The 15,122-nt window shown below is 49.5% G+C and overlaps 1 pseudogene; it reads left to right on the plus strand.

The window, feature by feature from the left end:
* LOC125100004 (collagen alpha-2(I) chain-like) overlaps positions 1 to 15,122 on the plus strand; it is an 88,938-nt pseudogene that overhangs the window by 3,453 nt on the left and 70,363 nt on the right.

Genomic DNA, 15,122 nt, shown 5'->3' on the forward strand with positions numbered 1-15,122 from the left:
AAACTCCTCTTCAAGGTATTATAAATGTTCAACAGTTTCTGACTCTCTTAGGTTGGACAACATTAAAGTCTCCTGGGTAGATGCTAGGGACATACATAATAATAAGAGTAATACCACCATTTATTATTCTCTTAATGTGTGCACTCCGAACTGAATGAATTATGTGAATTTTCCCATTCAGTCCTTACAACTTTCTAAGAGACATGTGCTGTCGTTCTCCCCATTTCACAGCTTAGGAAACTGAGGCTCAGAGAAATGAAGTCACTAACCCCAGATCTCACTCGGATAGTTAGGATTAAAACAGATGTCTGTTTGTCTCCAGGGTTCATACCTTCCATCCCTCCTACTACCATCCCCTAAGGCCCTGAGCTGGGGGAGGGAGGGGCAGTGGAGAGGAGGCCTTGCTGGCGGCCTCCACACAGGTTGTCTTTCTGGTCTTGGGGACTGTGGCCTGATGGTAGGCAAAGAGGCCTCCAGATATCATGGCAGGGAGGTGGCAGCTCATCCATATTTCTGGTGGCTGAGCTCCCCTGCTGCTTAGGCTAACTGATTCTGCCCCCCACCTTGAGCCCAGATAGTGATTTCCTGGACCCTGGACCCTGGCCTCTGGCCCTTGTCAGGCAGGCATTCATGAGATTGGGGACTCACCCATAAGGTCAGAACCTACCACGGAACTCACTTGTTTGTCCCTTGTGACCAGGAGCATGCCTGGACTCCCCTGCCACGTGTCCCAGAGCTGCCCTGGCTTCTGCAGAGGGGGAAGGTGTGGCCCTACAGAGGGGGTAGGCTGGGCATGAGGGGTACAGAACTGCCGCACTTAGGGTGCTCTCCCCTAAGGATCACGAACCTTTGGGAAAGAGAATTGTCCCTGGTCCAGAGTTGCCACTGGGAGGGAAGGAGCTCTTTCTGGGGATTATTACATTCAGTCCTTAAAGTGACACAAAGAAGGTGCTGGATGATCCATTTTACAGAAGAGGAAAGCTGCGGCAGACCGCCTCAGTGGGCATGTGGCCTCATGGTCCACTTTGCTGCACCACCTCCTCACCCCTTACTAGGACAGTGGGGAGGGGGGAGTGAGGGTTGAGGGGAAGAGAAAGGGAACCTGAAATCCAGGATTTGGGGGAGAGGCCAGAGTCACCCTGGCTATCACCCCCACATGCACAATGAACTGTGAACTCCTAAAGCCCGAATGAGGTTGATCACCACTCACTGACCGAGTCCAATGGAGCCCCCTCCACAGGCCCAGCAGTGGCACCAGCCCTGACCTCAGGCAAATGGCAGTGGTGAGAGGGAACAGGTACTTTACAAAGCACTACTCCGGAGATAGCAGGCATGCTAGAAGACCGGGGACAGCTGGCCAGCCCAGCCTGGGACAGGGAAGGGTCAGGAGGGTGTCCTGGAGGGGGGTCCTAAAGAAAGAGCAGGAATTAAATTAGTGAGACCAAAGTGATCACCAGTGGGGGTGGGCAGATCATAGGAGCAAGGACCAGGGAAGCTTAAGTCCTTTGAGGCTGCCAAGAAATGGGGATGAGGTGGGCAGAGGCAAGAGGAGAGGGCTGTGAGTGAGCAGGCCAGAAATCACAGACCCTAAAGGCAGGGCTTGTGGGTTTCCAAGCCTGAGGAACCTGGGACAGACAGACACCTTCCCACAGTCTTCCCACGGACATTGCTGTGAACCGGACCGGGAACATTTCAGCGTAATCGATCCTCAGATCGGCAAGTTCCAGAGGCTCCACACACTGGGCAAACTTCCCCCACTCCCCACCCCCACTCCCCAGAGCTTAACTGTGCCTCGCGCCGACCAGCTGGAGTTCGGGCTCCCAGGTCCTCTGAGATTCCTCCAGACCCTCAGAAGGCTCTGGAGGCCCAGAGTTTTCCCTCTCCAGATTCTGGGGGGGAACTGGGTAGGGATGGAGAGGAGAGTAATGGGAATAGAGTCAGAAGCCCCACCTGCAGGAGGAGCCTAAAGATCCTGCCTGAAGAACAGGACTTGGGCATGAGCAGGTTCTCAAGAGGCCCCTGCTCAGGCTGATATTTCTAGAAAGGGCCAAAGGGCAGGACTTCAGTCCCAACCTAAGCGCAAGCCAGCACTGCAGCCCTCCACCAGTCTAGCCGTGGCCTGCTCTCAGGGGAGCATGGAAGGGAGGACAGAGACAAGGACATGAAGCCACAGACCCCAGCCCTGGAAATGGGGTGTTGGTCGGCCAACTAGACTGCAGACTCTGCTTTCAGTTAATAATTTTTATTTCCTTGTGGAAGATTCTATTCTTTTATTAACAGTGTCATGATTTGAAAGCAGCCCTTTCCGTAAGTGGGTTGCAGGTTGTGGGGACAGGTGTCTTAACTACGCTACCTAATGTCACCAATTTCTGCCTGAGATTAAAAAGACAGAAACGGGGCGCCTGGGTGGCTCAGTGTGTTAAGCCTCTGCCTTCGGCTCAGGTCATGATCTCAGGGTCCTGGGATCGAGTCCCGCATCCGGCTCTCTGCTCAGCAGGGAGCCTGCTTCCTCCTCTCTCTCTTCTGCCTGCCTCTCTGCCTACTTGTGATCTCTGTCAAAGAAATAAAATCTTTAAAAAAAAAAAAAAAGACAGAAACGGCCCCTTCCCTCTTTATAGATTGGAGAACTTCCTCTGTCCCCCCACCAGCTCCCTCCTTCTCCCCTCTTAATCCCTCAAACCCAGAAGCTGGCAAAAGTTAAAGAATCAATGAGAGAGAAGAGAGATTAGGCTGCCTCAGAAGAATGAGTCCCTACCCCACCTCACAGGCTGGCTGGAGTAAGTAGGGGAGGGAAGCTGGGGTGAGTTTGGGGGGTGTGACTCCCCTCTGCAGGACCTCTGAGCTTCCTGCATCAGGCTCAAGGACCTGGTGTCCTTATCAGAAGACTGGGCGGGGAGGAAAACTCACCTAGCTGACCACCCCCCCCAATCTGGGGGCCAGCCAAACTGTCCGACTCTGGGTGGCCTTACCTCCAAGCCATCATCAACAACGGTGATGGGAGCCACCACAGCAGCCACAACAAAGAAGATCAGATCATTTGCCATTCATTCCTTTTAAATCCTCACAAACCTTGTGAGCATTTAATGAACCCCATTTTACAGACAAGACCACTGAGGCTCAGAAGAGTTCAGTGACCTCCCAAAGCTACACAGTTTCTAAGTGCCAGTGTCAGGACTCACACGTGGTCTGACCAACTTCAAAACCTCTAGAGGGTAGATGAAGCTGGACCAACACCGCTCTTGCCCTACCACGCCCACTAACCCCAAACACAAGGCCTCACAGGGCAGCATCTTCTGCGCTCTGAGGCCTATCTGGCCTCCGCTTTTTTATTTTATTTTATTTTATTTTATTTTATTTTATTTTATTTTATTTTATTTTTTGGGCTCTGCTTATCTTGAGCCCAGTTCTGCCCCAGGTCCTGGCCCACCCTTCCAGAGCTGGGCAGGCGGGGGCCAGAGCAGGCTGGGCTCAAGAAGTTTCTACAGCTCCCCCACCCTCAATGCCCCCAGCCCTACAGTTGTTTAAAACACACAGGACGCCAAGATTTTATCTGTCTTATCCTTACTCATTGTGCTTGTAACACACTTGGCACGTGTCTCCAAAGCAAGGGCTGCTCGGGTGCTTCATGGGGAAGGGCCCAAGTGGCACAGTCCATGCGGCCTGGCATGTAGGAAGGGGCCTGAGCTCCTCTTGGCCCAGGGACTGGGCCCAGCCTGGCCAGCATCAGCGTCACACGCACGTCAGAGTAGCCATGGTCACTTTTGTTAGTTGAGATTACTGCACTTGGCCCGGAAAAAGAGAAAAGGGAAAGGGCCCAACCCAACGGGCCAAAGTGGGTGAGGGAGGGGGCACCACAAATCCTGGGGGCAGAGTTGAGCAGAGATCTGTGGCTAGGGCTGGCAGGACGGCATGCCAGGGCTCTGGAGGTAGCCTCAGCACCCACCTGCCCCGGGGGTTCTCGCCCTGCCTCCCCATTGCTTCCCGCTCTGACCCCACCATGCCTGGGGCCCCGGAGAACCCCTCCCCCACCTCCCAAGAACACAGGCTTTGGCGTCAAAGGAACCTGGGTTTGGATCCTGAGACTGGAAGCTAGCTACTTAACCTCTCTGGGTCACACGTTCCTGGTTTCCCAACTGGCATAACCTTGTGATAAAGGGGCTCATGAAAAAGTGGATAACAATAATGCCTGTGTTTATTAAGTGCCCACTGTGGGCCAGGAGAGTTCCCGTATTATCTCCCTCAATCCTCAAAACCATTCTAGGAGGGTTGGTGCCATTCTTATTGCCCCCGTGTTATAGACAGGGAGACTGAAGTTTAGGTTAGGTAATTGGCTAAAGCTGGTGAGACAGGTGGGCTAGGCCCCCAGAGTCCACGCTCTCAGCTCTCACGATGTGCCAGTGGCTGCTGTGTGAGGGTGGTTGGAGCCCTTGGCTCCCCCTGTTGCCCACTGTGCAGAGGGACTGCCAGACTCCCCATGGCAGCCAGGGATGCTGGCCTCATGCTAGCACACTGCCCAGGCTCCCCCCTCATAGGCCCTTCTGACTCTGTGGAAGGCCTTCCCAGATCACCTCCCTGAAAGGCTCTTCCTCCTTCCTCAGGGCTGGGGTTGGGAATCTGACATGGTGTGGGGCTGTCCTCCAGTGACACAAGGGAAGGGCAGTGGATCTCAGAAGGAGCCTGTGTTGTTGGGGTATGTTTGTTTGTTTATTTGTTTGTTTAGATTTTATTTATTTATCCATGACACAGAGAGAGAGGGGCACAGAGGGAGAAGCAGACTCCCCACTGAGCAGGGAGCCTGATTGGATCTTGATTCCCGGACCCCAGGATCGTGACCTGAGCCAAGGCAGAGGCTTAACCAGCTGAGTCCTCCAGGCACCCAAGGGTACATTTGTTTTTAATCTACTCTTTCCAACCACTTGCCTGGCCTAGGACGGGCCTGGTGGTCCAGTGGGTAATTGGATCAATCCCAGAAGGGGCTGTTTTAAGGGGATTGGGAGGAAAGGGGTCTTCATTCCCATCCTTCCCATCCCAACTCACGAATCACTTCCTGAGGGAACAGCTCAGGCCAGGCCCTTGCCCTGTCCACTTATTGCAGTGCTAGGTGTGGCTTTGATCACCGTCTCCCCTCCCATTCAGGACTGGGTGCTTCTTGAGGGCAGAGACAAGCTAGCTTTGCTCATCACTGCCCCTAGGGCCTGGAGCGCAGGCCACGCGTTTAAGGTAAACAACGGCCTGCCTGGACCCACAGAGTCCTGGGGAGGCTGAGAGGCAGCAAGAGGTTGTCAGTCAATCAACCAATTAACCAACTGATGAACCCAGGCCTTAGAGGCGGTCAGTTTCACCTGCTGTGATTTACGAAGCAAAGAGGTTTCCCTCAGTTTTCTCGCCATCAAGGAAAAGAGCTTCAGCCCACAGCCATTTTGCCATTTGCTGAGAGAAAAGCCCCTGAGTTTCCAGATCTCAGCGACCTCAGAGTAAAAGGTGAAGGGAAAGTATAGCCTCACTTAGTTTTGTGGATAAAACGGAAGGGCACGGTCCCCCACGCCCTGATCCGTGATTGAGCTGCTGGCCTCGGGCCTTGCTTCCCGCCCTCGGAAGTGTGGTGTTCTTTCGCCACCTGGTGGACATAACAGACCATGCAGGGGGAGGCCAAGCTCCCCCGTCTGGGGTAGGACTCGGAACGCGGCTGCCCTCCCGCGGGGGCCGAAAAAAGAGGCAGTGGGTTTAGGTGACTTCCTGGCAAGGGGCGGGGCTGAGAAGGAGCGCGGGTGGATGGGGAACTGCTGCTTGAAAGTCAACTGACTGGAGACCGACAATGGCCCCATTGTGTCCGGGGCCTTGACCTTGATTTCCTGCCACTCTCATCTCTGGCGTGGCATCACCCCGGTCTGATTGGCCGGGAGTCCACTCCGTGATAGTGGGCGGGCCCTGGGTCTGGAACCCGAGCGACTGGCTCCCAGTACCCCTAGGGAACCCCAGGGAAAGGCGACACCGCTCAGAAGTCCTTTCCTACTCCCTCTGCACCATCAGGTGTGGGGGGCCCAGAACTGCGGGCTCTCGTGGATAGGCGTGGCGCCGAGTGGGGGTGGAGGGTTAAGGACTGAGAGCTGCCCTCTGAGAGACCCTGCCCGAAATTAGTTATGGGATCTTCGGACTAGGCCTTTAAAACCTCCCACCTTTTTTTTTTTTTTTTTTTTTTTCTGTTGTTTAAGTACACACCCACGGGTACCATTCCTATTGTAAAAAATATTACACAATACAAAAAGAAGCTTAAGCTTTCCCCCTTTGTCACACTCACCACCCTTCTCGGGTAACTACTATTGTTAGTTTCATGAGTGTCCCTCCTGACCTCGTTCAATGTATATGAATCTGTACATGTGAAAATATGTTTATGAGTTTGTGTATGGACTCTCTGGGCCTCCATTTTCTTTTCTTTTCTTTCTTTTTTTTTTTTCTTTTCTAAGATTTTATTTATTTGACAGAGAGATCACAGGTAGGCAGAGAGGCAGGCAGAGAGAGGGAGAAGCAGGCTCCCCGCCTAGCAGAGAGCCTGATGCGGGGCTCATCCCAGGACCCTGAGACCATGACCTGAGCAGAAGGCAGAGGCTTTAACCCACTGAGCCACCCAGGCGCCCCATGGGCCTCCATTTTGTAATGGGAATGAAAATAATAGGAAAGCTACCTGAGGTCACTCATAGGGAGTGTTTAGCTCAGCACCTGGCACGGTGTTGGTGACTATCATCACCATTACCATCTTTCTTGTCATTATCATTGGGCCTCAGACCCAGTGCTGAGGTCTGGATAGAAGCCCTTTCTTACTCTGCAGCCTGCTCTTCCCCCTCCTCTTCCCTCCTGACAAACTGTGATAAAAATCTGTGTTCCCTAATGCCTGTGTTTTTTCAAAGCTAGAAGCAGCAGCTGGTGTTTTCTGCATGTTCTTCCCTGCCCTTCCCTTCCTTCACCCCCACTCCTCCCCTCGCCTTCCATATTTGACCTAGACGCAACCACTCACCCCACAGCAGGAAGAACATGCCATTCTGGGCCAGTGGAAGAGACTTCCACCGCCCAAACAGTGCTGCAGAACCCACAGTGACTCTACATGAAAGCTGTCCCCTGGGCAGCTGGGGGGCTCAAGAGGATGGGCTCTCTGTGAAAGGCCACTTACCTAAGTGCAGGGTCAGCCGGCTGTGGATATGGCCAAGGGCGAGTCCCTTCACCTCCCGGAACCTCAGCTCACTCAACTGTACAATGGGCTCCTAGAGTAGCCATCACATTCAATTGCTGTAAGAGTAACATGGCACCATAAAGGGCCCTGGCACTGAGAAAGCTCAATGGTATTTGTTATTATGTTGGAAAATAATGTGTCATGTTTATTTAGCATGTTAGTCTTGCCAAGGGAATTGATAACTTCTTCCTTCTTTTTAAAAGGAGCTAGTTCGGAGAAGGAAGTTCGGTTTTGACTGACAAGTCTCAAGAGAAAGGGAAATTCCTTTACCTCCCTTCTGTTGGAGCAGCCACTTGTCACTTCCTGGAGCTGTTGCTGGTCCCTGAGATGGCCCACAGAGCTCCCTCCAGCCAGAGAGCACCAGCATGCAGGACACTGAAGGACCTCTCTGCTCCTGGTGATGCTACAGTGAAATGTCAAGCCCATGTGAGTAAGATGAAGCCACATCACCCATCAGGCAGTGACCCTGTGCCGAGCCTGTGCCACACCACACTGCCCAGCTCCTGGTCCCTGTGGTGCAAGGGCTTTATCCAGGGAAAAAACTCACTGCATATATGAGCTCATATTTATTCATTGCTTAGTTGATGCCAACTGTGTCATAAGCAAAACGAACAAGTCCAGGACAAAGAAGATCTTGCCCTCGTGTAGCTTGCTTTTTAATGGTTCCACACATGATAACTTCCTCTGCTTCTGTTTTGTTTTTTCCAGGTTAATTTACATGCGTTAAAATCACCTTTTTTTTTTTTTAGCACAAAGTCTATGAGTTTTGACAAACAGAGTCACATAACCATCATCATCGCAATCAAAATACAGAATATGTTCATCACCTCCTGAATTTTCTCTTGCTCTTGCTCTTTAGTGACCAGCCACCCCCCTGCTCCCATCCCCAGCAACTGGCAGTCACTGTTCCCATCGCTGTCCTTATAGTTTTAACTTCTACAAAATGGAATCTTTCAGTAGGTAGCCTTTTGAATCTGGCTTCTCTACTTACCATGATGGACTTCTTTGTTGTTCTTTCACGCTTTTAAAAAAGATTTTATTTATTTGTCAGAGAGAAAGAGAGAGAGCACAAGCAGGGGGAGCAGCAGGCAGAGAGAGAAGCAGGCTCCCCACTGAGCAAGGAGCTCCATTTGGGACTCGATCCCAGGACCCTGGGATCATGACCTGAGCCAACAGCAGGCACTTAACGACTCAGCCACCCCTTACCATGATGTTTTGAGGTTCACCCAGATTGTTGTACCTGTCCACAGTTCATGCCTTTTTTTTCTTTCAACTTCTTATTACTAAAATGTTCAAATATAAAGTTTAAAGAATAATACAGTGGACACCTATAAACCTATTACCTACATTCAATATTTGTTTCCATTTTGCTGTCTTTTAAAATGATGTATATACACAGGCATATATTTGCTGCACCACTGGAAGCACGTGGCAGACCTTGACACTGCCCCTCTAATGCTTCACATGGATTACCCAAGAGTGAGGACAACTGAGAAGCATGTCCCACTGAGAAAGGCAACCACAATTCTCAAGTGCCATCTACTACCCATCCATTTGCAAATGTCCCCTATTTCAAAAAAAAAAAAAGTCTTTTTTAACTTTTTACCCACCTGTCAGAGTTTTGTTTCTAAGTTTTTACAAGTTTGAAATAATTACAGATTCACAGGAAGATGCAAACAAATCAGAGTCCTGTGCACCATGGAACCAGCTTCCTGCAATGGTGACATCTTACAGAGAGCTGTAGGAAAATATCCGAACCAGGACACTGACCTTGGCACATTACTGTTAATTACGTGGCAGGCCTTATTCTCCATTCACCATTTTATAACCTGTAGTCATTTGTGTGCATGGATGTGTGTATAGTTCTGTGCACTGAAATCCTGTGTATGGATCTGTGTATCCACAGCCACAGCCAAGGAAGGTCACTGTGCCCTCATCATGGAAGGACTCTCATTGCCACCTCTTTGTATGGACACCCACTCTCTCTTCATGCCTCCCTGTCCCCTGGTGACCACTAAGCTGTTCTCCAACTCTACAGTCTTTTTTTGAGAATACAGCCTTTGGAGATGGAATTTTTGTCATGAAGCATAATTCCCTTGAGGTCCATCTAGGTTGTCACGTGTATTCTCAGTAGTCTATGTCCTTTAGTGGCTGAGGAGTGTCCTTACCCAGATGGACCACAGGCTAGCCATCACCAGCTGAAGAACATGTGAACTATTTCGCTGTTTGGTGATGGCACATAAAGTTGCAAACATTGATGTACAGGTTTGGATGTGAACCTAAGGTTCACTTCGCTTAGTTGAATACCTAGGGGTGGGATTGCTGGGCTGCACAGTTAAGTTTAAGTCTATCTTTCTGTGACTCCGCCCAACCCTTCTGCACACTGGTGGCCCAGCAGGTGGTGGGAGAGCTGACTTCCCTCTGCAAAGTGCCAGTCCTGGCTATCATCCCTTAAAAAAAAAATTCTAGCCATTCTAACATATGTGTAACGGTATCTCACATAACTTTTAAGTCATAAATAAGACAAATTTATAACTCTTCTTAAAGCCCTGCAGTGGCTTCCCATCACAGTCAGAATAAAATTCAAACTCATTTCTGAGGCTTATCCCTGACCTCTTAGAGGCTCTGCCTCTCACTCTGCTCCAGCCCCAGTGATCTCCAGTTTTCTCTAATGCCCTAAGCTAGTCCTCCCTAAACGCTTTTCACTTGTGGCTCCTTTTGCCCAGATTGTTCTTGCCTCAGGTATCCACATGGCTCTGTCTCTCTTTCTCTTCTCTCTCTCTCTCTCTCCAGCAGTTTCTCAAGAAACTTGCTGATGGTGCAAATAACTCCCATCCCAGCACTCACCTTCACAATTCTCTTACCCTGTTTTGTTTGTCTTCCCAGCACTGACCTCTTCTTGGTATAATGCAGATCAGTCACTGGCTTGGTTGCTGTCTGTCTCCGTCCTAAGGGGAGGGATTGGTTTTTGGATGACTGTCTCCACTGCTCAACACAATGCTTGGCACAGAGGAGACACTCGATAAATACTTGTTATGACTGTGTATCAGAAACATGGGACCCTCTCTTCTCATCCTCCTGACCCACCTTTTACTCGTCGGGCATCCTGGCATCCGGTTTGGAGCAGGTGAAACCCCTTGTCTTAGCTGCTCCCTGAGGCTCTTGCCTTCTGCCCAGGGCTTGTCTCTGAGCTCGAGCACCGTGGTCTGAAGGTCTGGGGAGGTTAATTCTGCTGGGGTAACCGCTGACCAACAGAGCTGGAGTTGGTAGATATTTTCTCCCTTCTCTGATGCGGAGGTGCGGAGGCCCCAGTTCCCCGCAGCAGTGACCAGCTCCATAGCACACCATGTCCTGGCTTGCTTTCCTTCCCATGGGCTCTCCCCACTTCCCTGCTCTTGGCCCCTAGAATCAGCTCTAGAAGTGACTTCCAAGTAAGCTCTTTCTCTGCTTTCTCCCCTTGCAAGGAGGTAGCAGAGGTGGAAAAGAGCTCAGATTAAATTAGAACAAATAGAGTGCCTGGATGGCTCAGTGCATTAAGCCTCTGCCTTTGACTTGGGTCGTGATCCCAGGGTCCTGGGATGGAGCCCCACATCAGGCTCTCTGCTCAGCAGGGGGTCTGCTACCCGCCCCCCCCACCTGCCTCTCTGCCTACTTATGATCTCTCTGTCAAATAAATAAATACAATCTTTAAAAAAAAATAAATTAGAATAAATATATGGAGCCTATAGTCTAGTGGGAGAGACAAATAATAATTTAAAAAAGGGAACAGAATTTAAATAACTATGGTTGTAGGGATAGATTTTTTTTCAACAAAGGATGCTGGAGTAACCAAATATCCAAAAGGAAAACAAGGGATCTCAATTCCTACTTCACAACATACTTGAAATAGATCAAAGAATTAAGTATTTAATAAAGAAAAACTATAAAACTTCTAGAAGAAAGCATAGAAGAAAATCTACATGACCTTGGGATAGGCAGAGTTTTCTTAGATCACAGGTAGAAATAATCATAAAAAGGGGTGGACACAGCATTAAGAATATGAAAATGGAAGTCACAGAATAGAAGAAAGTTCTGCAATACATATTTTTGACAATAATTTGCATCTACAACATACAGAGAAATATATAACTCAATAAGAAGGCAAACATCCAAATTAAAATATGGCAAAAGATTTTAACAAATAGTGTTTTTTTAAAGATTTTATTTATTTGAGAGAATGAGAGAGAAAGAGCATGAGCTGGGGGAGGGTCAGAGGGAGAAGCAGACTCCCTGCCCGACTTGATCCTAGAACTCAATCCTGGGACTCCAGGATCATGACCTGAGCCTAAGGCAGTCACTTAATCAACTGAGCCACCCTGGCGCCCTAGCAGATAGTTTAAAAGAAGATATACAAATATTCATAAGCACAGGAAAAGTTGTTTAATAGTACTAGCCATTAGGGAAATGTAAATTAAAACCACAAGATGACACCATACACCCATTAGAAGGGCTAAAATTGAAAAGACTGGTAACAAGTGTTGACAAGGACGTGGACCAGCTAGAATTCTCATGCATTGCTGCTAGGAGTGTGAAATGGAAAAGCACTTTGGAAAAAAGGTTGGCAGTCTCCTATAAAATTACACATACACTTACCATCTGCCTAGCGATCTCCATTATAGTTATTTACCTGAAAGAAATAAAAATGGATGTCCACACACAAGACTTGTACATGAATTGTCAAAGCAGCTTTATTTATAATAGCCCCAAACTGGAAATAGCTCAGGTATCCATCAACAGGCAAATAGATACATTGTGGAAAATTCCTACAATTGCTTGGTACTCAGTAATAAAGAAACAAATATGGTAAGCTAAGCACCACAACACCAAGAAACCTCCAAAACGTTAGGCTGAGTGAAAGAAGCCAGATAGAACACATACCATATGATTACATTTAAATAAAGTTCTAGAACAAGCAAAAGGAAGCCATGGGAACAGAAAGTAGGGCAGTGGTTGGCTGGGGCTGGCTGTGGACTGATAGTGGGGGTGGATACTGAGTGGAAAGAGGGATCAAGAAAATTGAATATGTTTTGGAAATACTCTGTATCTTGAGTTGAGTGGTGGGTATATGGGTATTTGTCAAAACTCATCTAACTGTACACCTTTTATTTATGCAAATTATACCTCTACAAGGCTGATTTTTTTGTTTTTTTTTTTTAAGCTTTTATTTACTTATTTGAGAGAGAGAGAGCGCATGAGTGGCATAGAGGGCCAGAGGGAGAGAGAGAGAAGCAGACTCCCCACTGAGCAGGGAGCCTGATGCAGGACTCGATTCCAGTACCCTGGGATCATGACCTGAGCCGAAGGCAGACTCTTAACCAACTGAGCCACCCAGGTGCCCCAATAAGGCTGATTTTGAATGAGAAATAGCTATAGCTTGTGATAAGTGCCCCCAAAGGAAGAAAACATGGTATTATAAGAGAGAAAAATGGAGAAGGAAGACTACTTCTGATGGTTTGGTCAAGGAAGGACTCTTGAGGAGGTGATACTAGAGCAGAGATCAGAATGTCAATATGGAGCCAGCCATGGAAAGATCCAGGGGAGGGCATTCGAGGAAAGGGTCACTGCAGGAACAAAGAGCCAGAAGCAGAAAGGAGTTTGGTGCCCTCGGCAACAGTCCAAAGGCCAGTGTGACTGGGTGAAGTGGGTGGGGCAGAGAGTGGTAGGAGACAGTGGAGAGGTGGGCAGGAGCCAGATCTTGAAGGACCTTATCAGCCCTGATAAAGGCTTGGAATTTAAAATGAATAAAATGCACAGCCCTGTATGGATCTAGTAGGGCAGAAACACAGAAGCAAATAAAGGCAAAATAGGATCATGGATATAGATATATTTGGGGAGTGTATGGAGATAAAGGAGGGATTACTCAGCACTACTGGGAAGGCTTCTTGGAGGAGGTGACATTTCAGTTGAGATTGAAGGAAGAGTAGCGGAGGAGAGGGGCTATTCCGGTGGAGGGTGCTGTGTCTACAGAAGCCCAAAGACATGCAGCCCCATGGAACGTTCAAAGACTTGAGCATAATGTCAGTCTAGTTGGAGTTTTCCCTGTAGAAGTGGAAATGGCAGGAGATCTGAGGCTGTAGGGACAGGCTTTTGAATCCTGCAGAGGAGGGAAAAACCCTAAAGAATTTTATGTAAGGGAATATTAGGGCCAAATTTGCATTTCATGTTTTTTTAAGATTTTATTATTTTAAAAAAATTTTTATTATTTATTTGTCAAGGGGAGAGAGAGAGTACAAGCAGAGGGAGCAGCAGGCAGAGGGAGTAGCAAGCTCATGGCTGAGCAAGTGGCCCGATGTGGAACTCGATCCCAGCACCCTGGGATCGTGACCTGAGATGATGGCAGAGGCTTAACTGACTGAGGCCCGCAGGCGTCCCTAAATTAACATTTCAGATCAAGCCTTCCAGAATGGTCAGGTGATGAGTAAAACCACTGGTTCTGGAGTGAGATCACAGGGAAGGTCTGAGCAGGAGCAGGCAGGGGAGGGAGAAGGGCCAAATCTGTAAAGAGGTGATTGGGCCTGTCCTGAAGCTGGGGGACCACCTGGCTTCTGGCTTGGAGGCCTGGCTCCCCTGGGGAATGATGAGTTAAATAGGACAGATGACAAGAAACAGGTTGAGGAAGAGATTCATGCTTGGAGGCCCCAGGGGGCCATGGATGCTAACTTTAATGTGCACCTGCTCCCTCGCTGGGCTTGTTACTTGAAGATCCCTAGGCCCTGGTCCCAGGGAGTCAGAAGCAACAGATTTACACCGGAGCCTGAGAAACTGCGTATGGACAGAGTGCGGACGGCCACTCCCACTCTGGCTGGTGGACGCCATACCTACAGGGCTGTCATCTGGGCTGTCCAGAGGCCTGGAGCAGGAGGTGGGGCAGGTGCGTTCTCGTCTGGAATGTGGCCAAAGCAGTCCAGCAATTCAGGCAAAGGTGGCGTCCAAAATAAGGCTCGGGGTGGAGTGGGAGCAAAGGTAGCTTGTGTCTCCACTGTGGCAGCTAAAGAATTGCAAGAGGGTGACCCTGGTCGTCACATGAAACTCCCGATGACGTGTCCAGAGAGCCGCAGAAACTAGGATTGGGGCCAAGGCTGAAGCACAGGTCTGCATATGCACCCTCTCCTAGGGTGTAGATGCGGGGGCGGTGCATGGTGGGGATTCAGGAAGGCCGTGGGGAGCTCTATGTAAGTTCTGCAAAGAGAAAGCAGCTTCTCCTCTGTGCACCACCCGACCTTCACTACAGATCTGCGGGCTCGGTCCCATTATTTCCATTTTACAGATGAGGGAAATGAGGCCTCTAGAGGTTTAGTAAATTGTTCTGGGTCCCAAAGCCAGGATGCAGGGGAACCTGGGCTGGAACACTGGCCTCTGGACCTTTTGAATCCTAGCATTGCCCTGTCCCCACAAGGGGGAGAGGTCACTTTCTCTCTTCATCTTAAATGATCTTCCAAGCAAGGGAGTGGGGCACAGTACAAGTTTTCTCTGACTCGTCCTGTTCAGAAAGTATGTATGTCCTGGGGCGCCTGGGTGACTCATGCTTATGGTCATTGTCCTGGGGTCCTGGGATGGAGCCCAAGCCTGGGGTTGGGCTTCTGGCTTGGCGGGGAATCTGTTTCTCCCGCTACCCCTCCCCCCTACTCATGGTCTTGCTCACTCTCTGGCTTGCTCGCTGTCTCTCATAATAAAATCTTTGAAAGAAAGAAAAGAAAAGAAAGAATCTAGGTCCTTACTTCCTGTGCTTTCCAAAGAAAAGGCTCCCAGGGCCTCATAGCACAAACGGAGTTGTCAGGTCCCAGCCGGGAGCCCTTGCCTGATCTGCGGATCTCACAGCCCTGCCACCTGCCTCCAGCAGCAGAAGGAGGTGGTTGAG

This window comes from Lutra lutra, chromosome 5 (genome assembly GCF_902655055.1).
Source record: "Lutra lutra chromosome 5, mLutLut1.2, whole genome shotgun sequence".
NCBI lineage: Eukaryota > Metazoa > Chordata > Mammalia > Carnivora > Mustelidae > Lutra > Lutra lutra.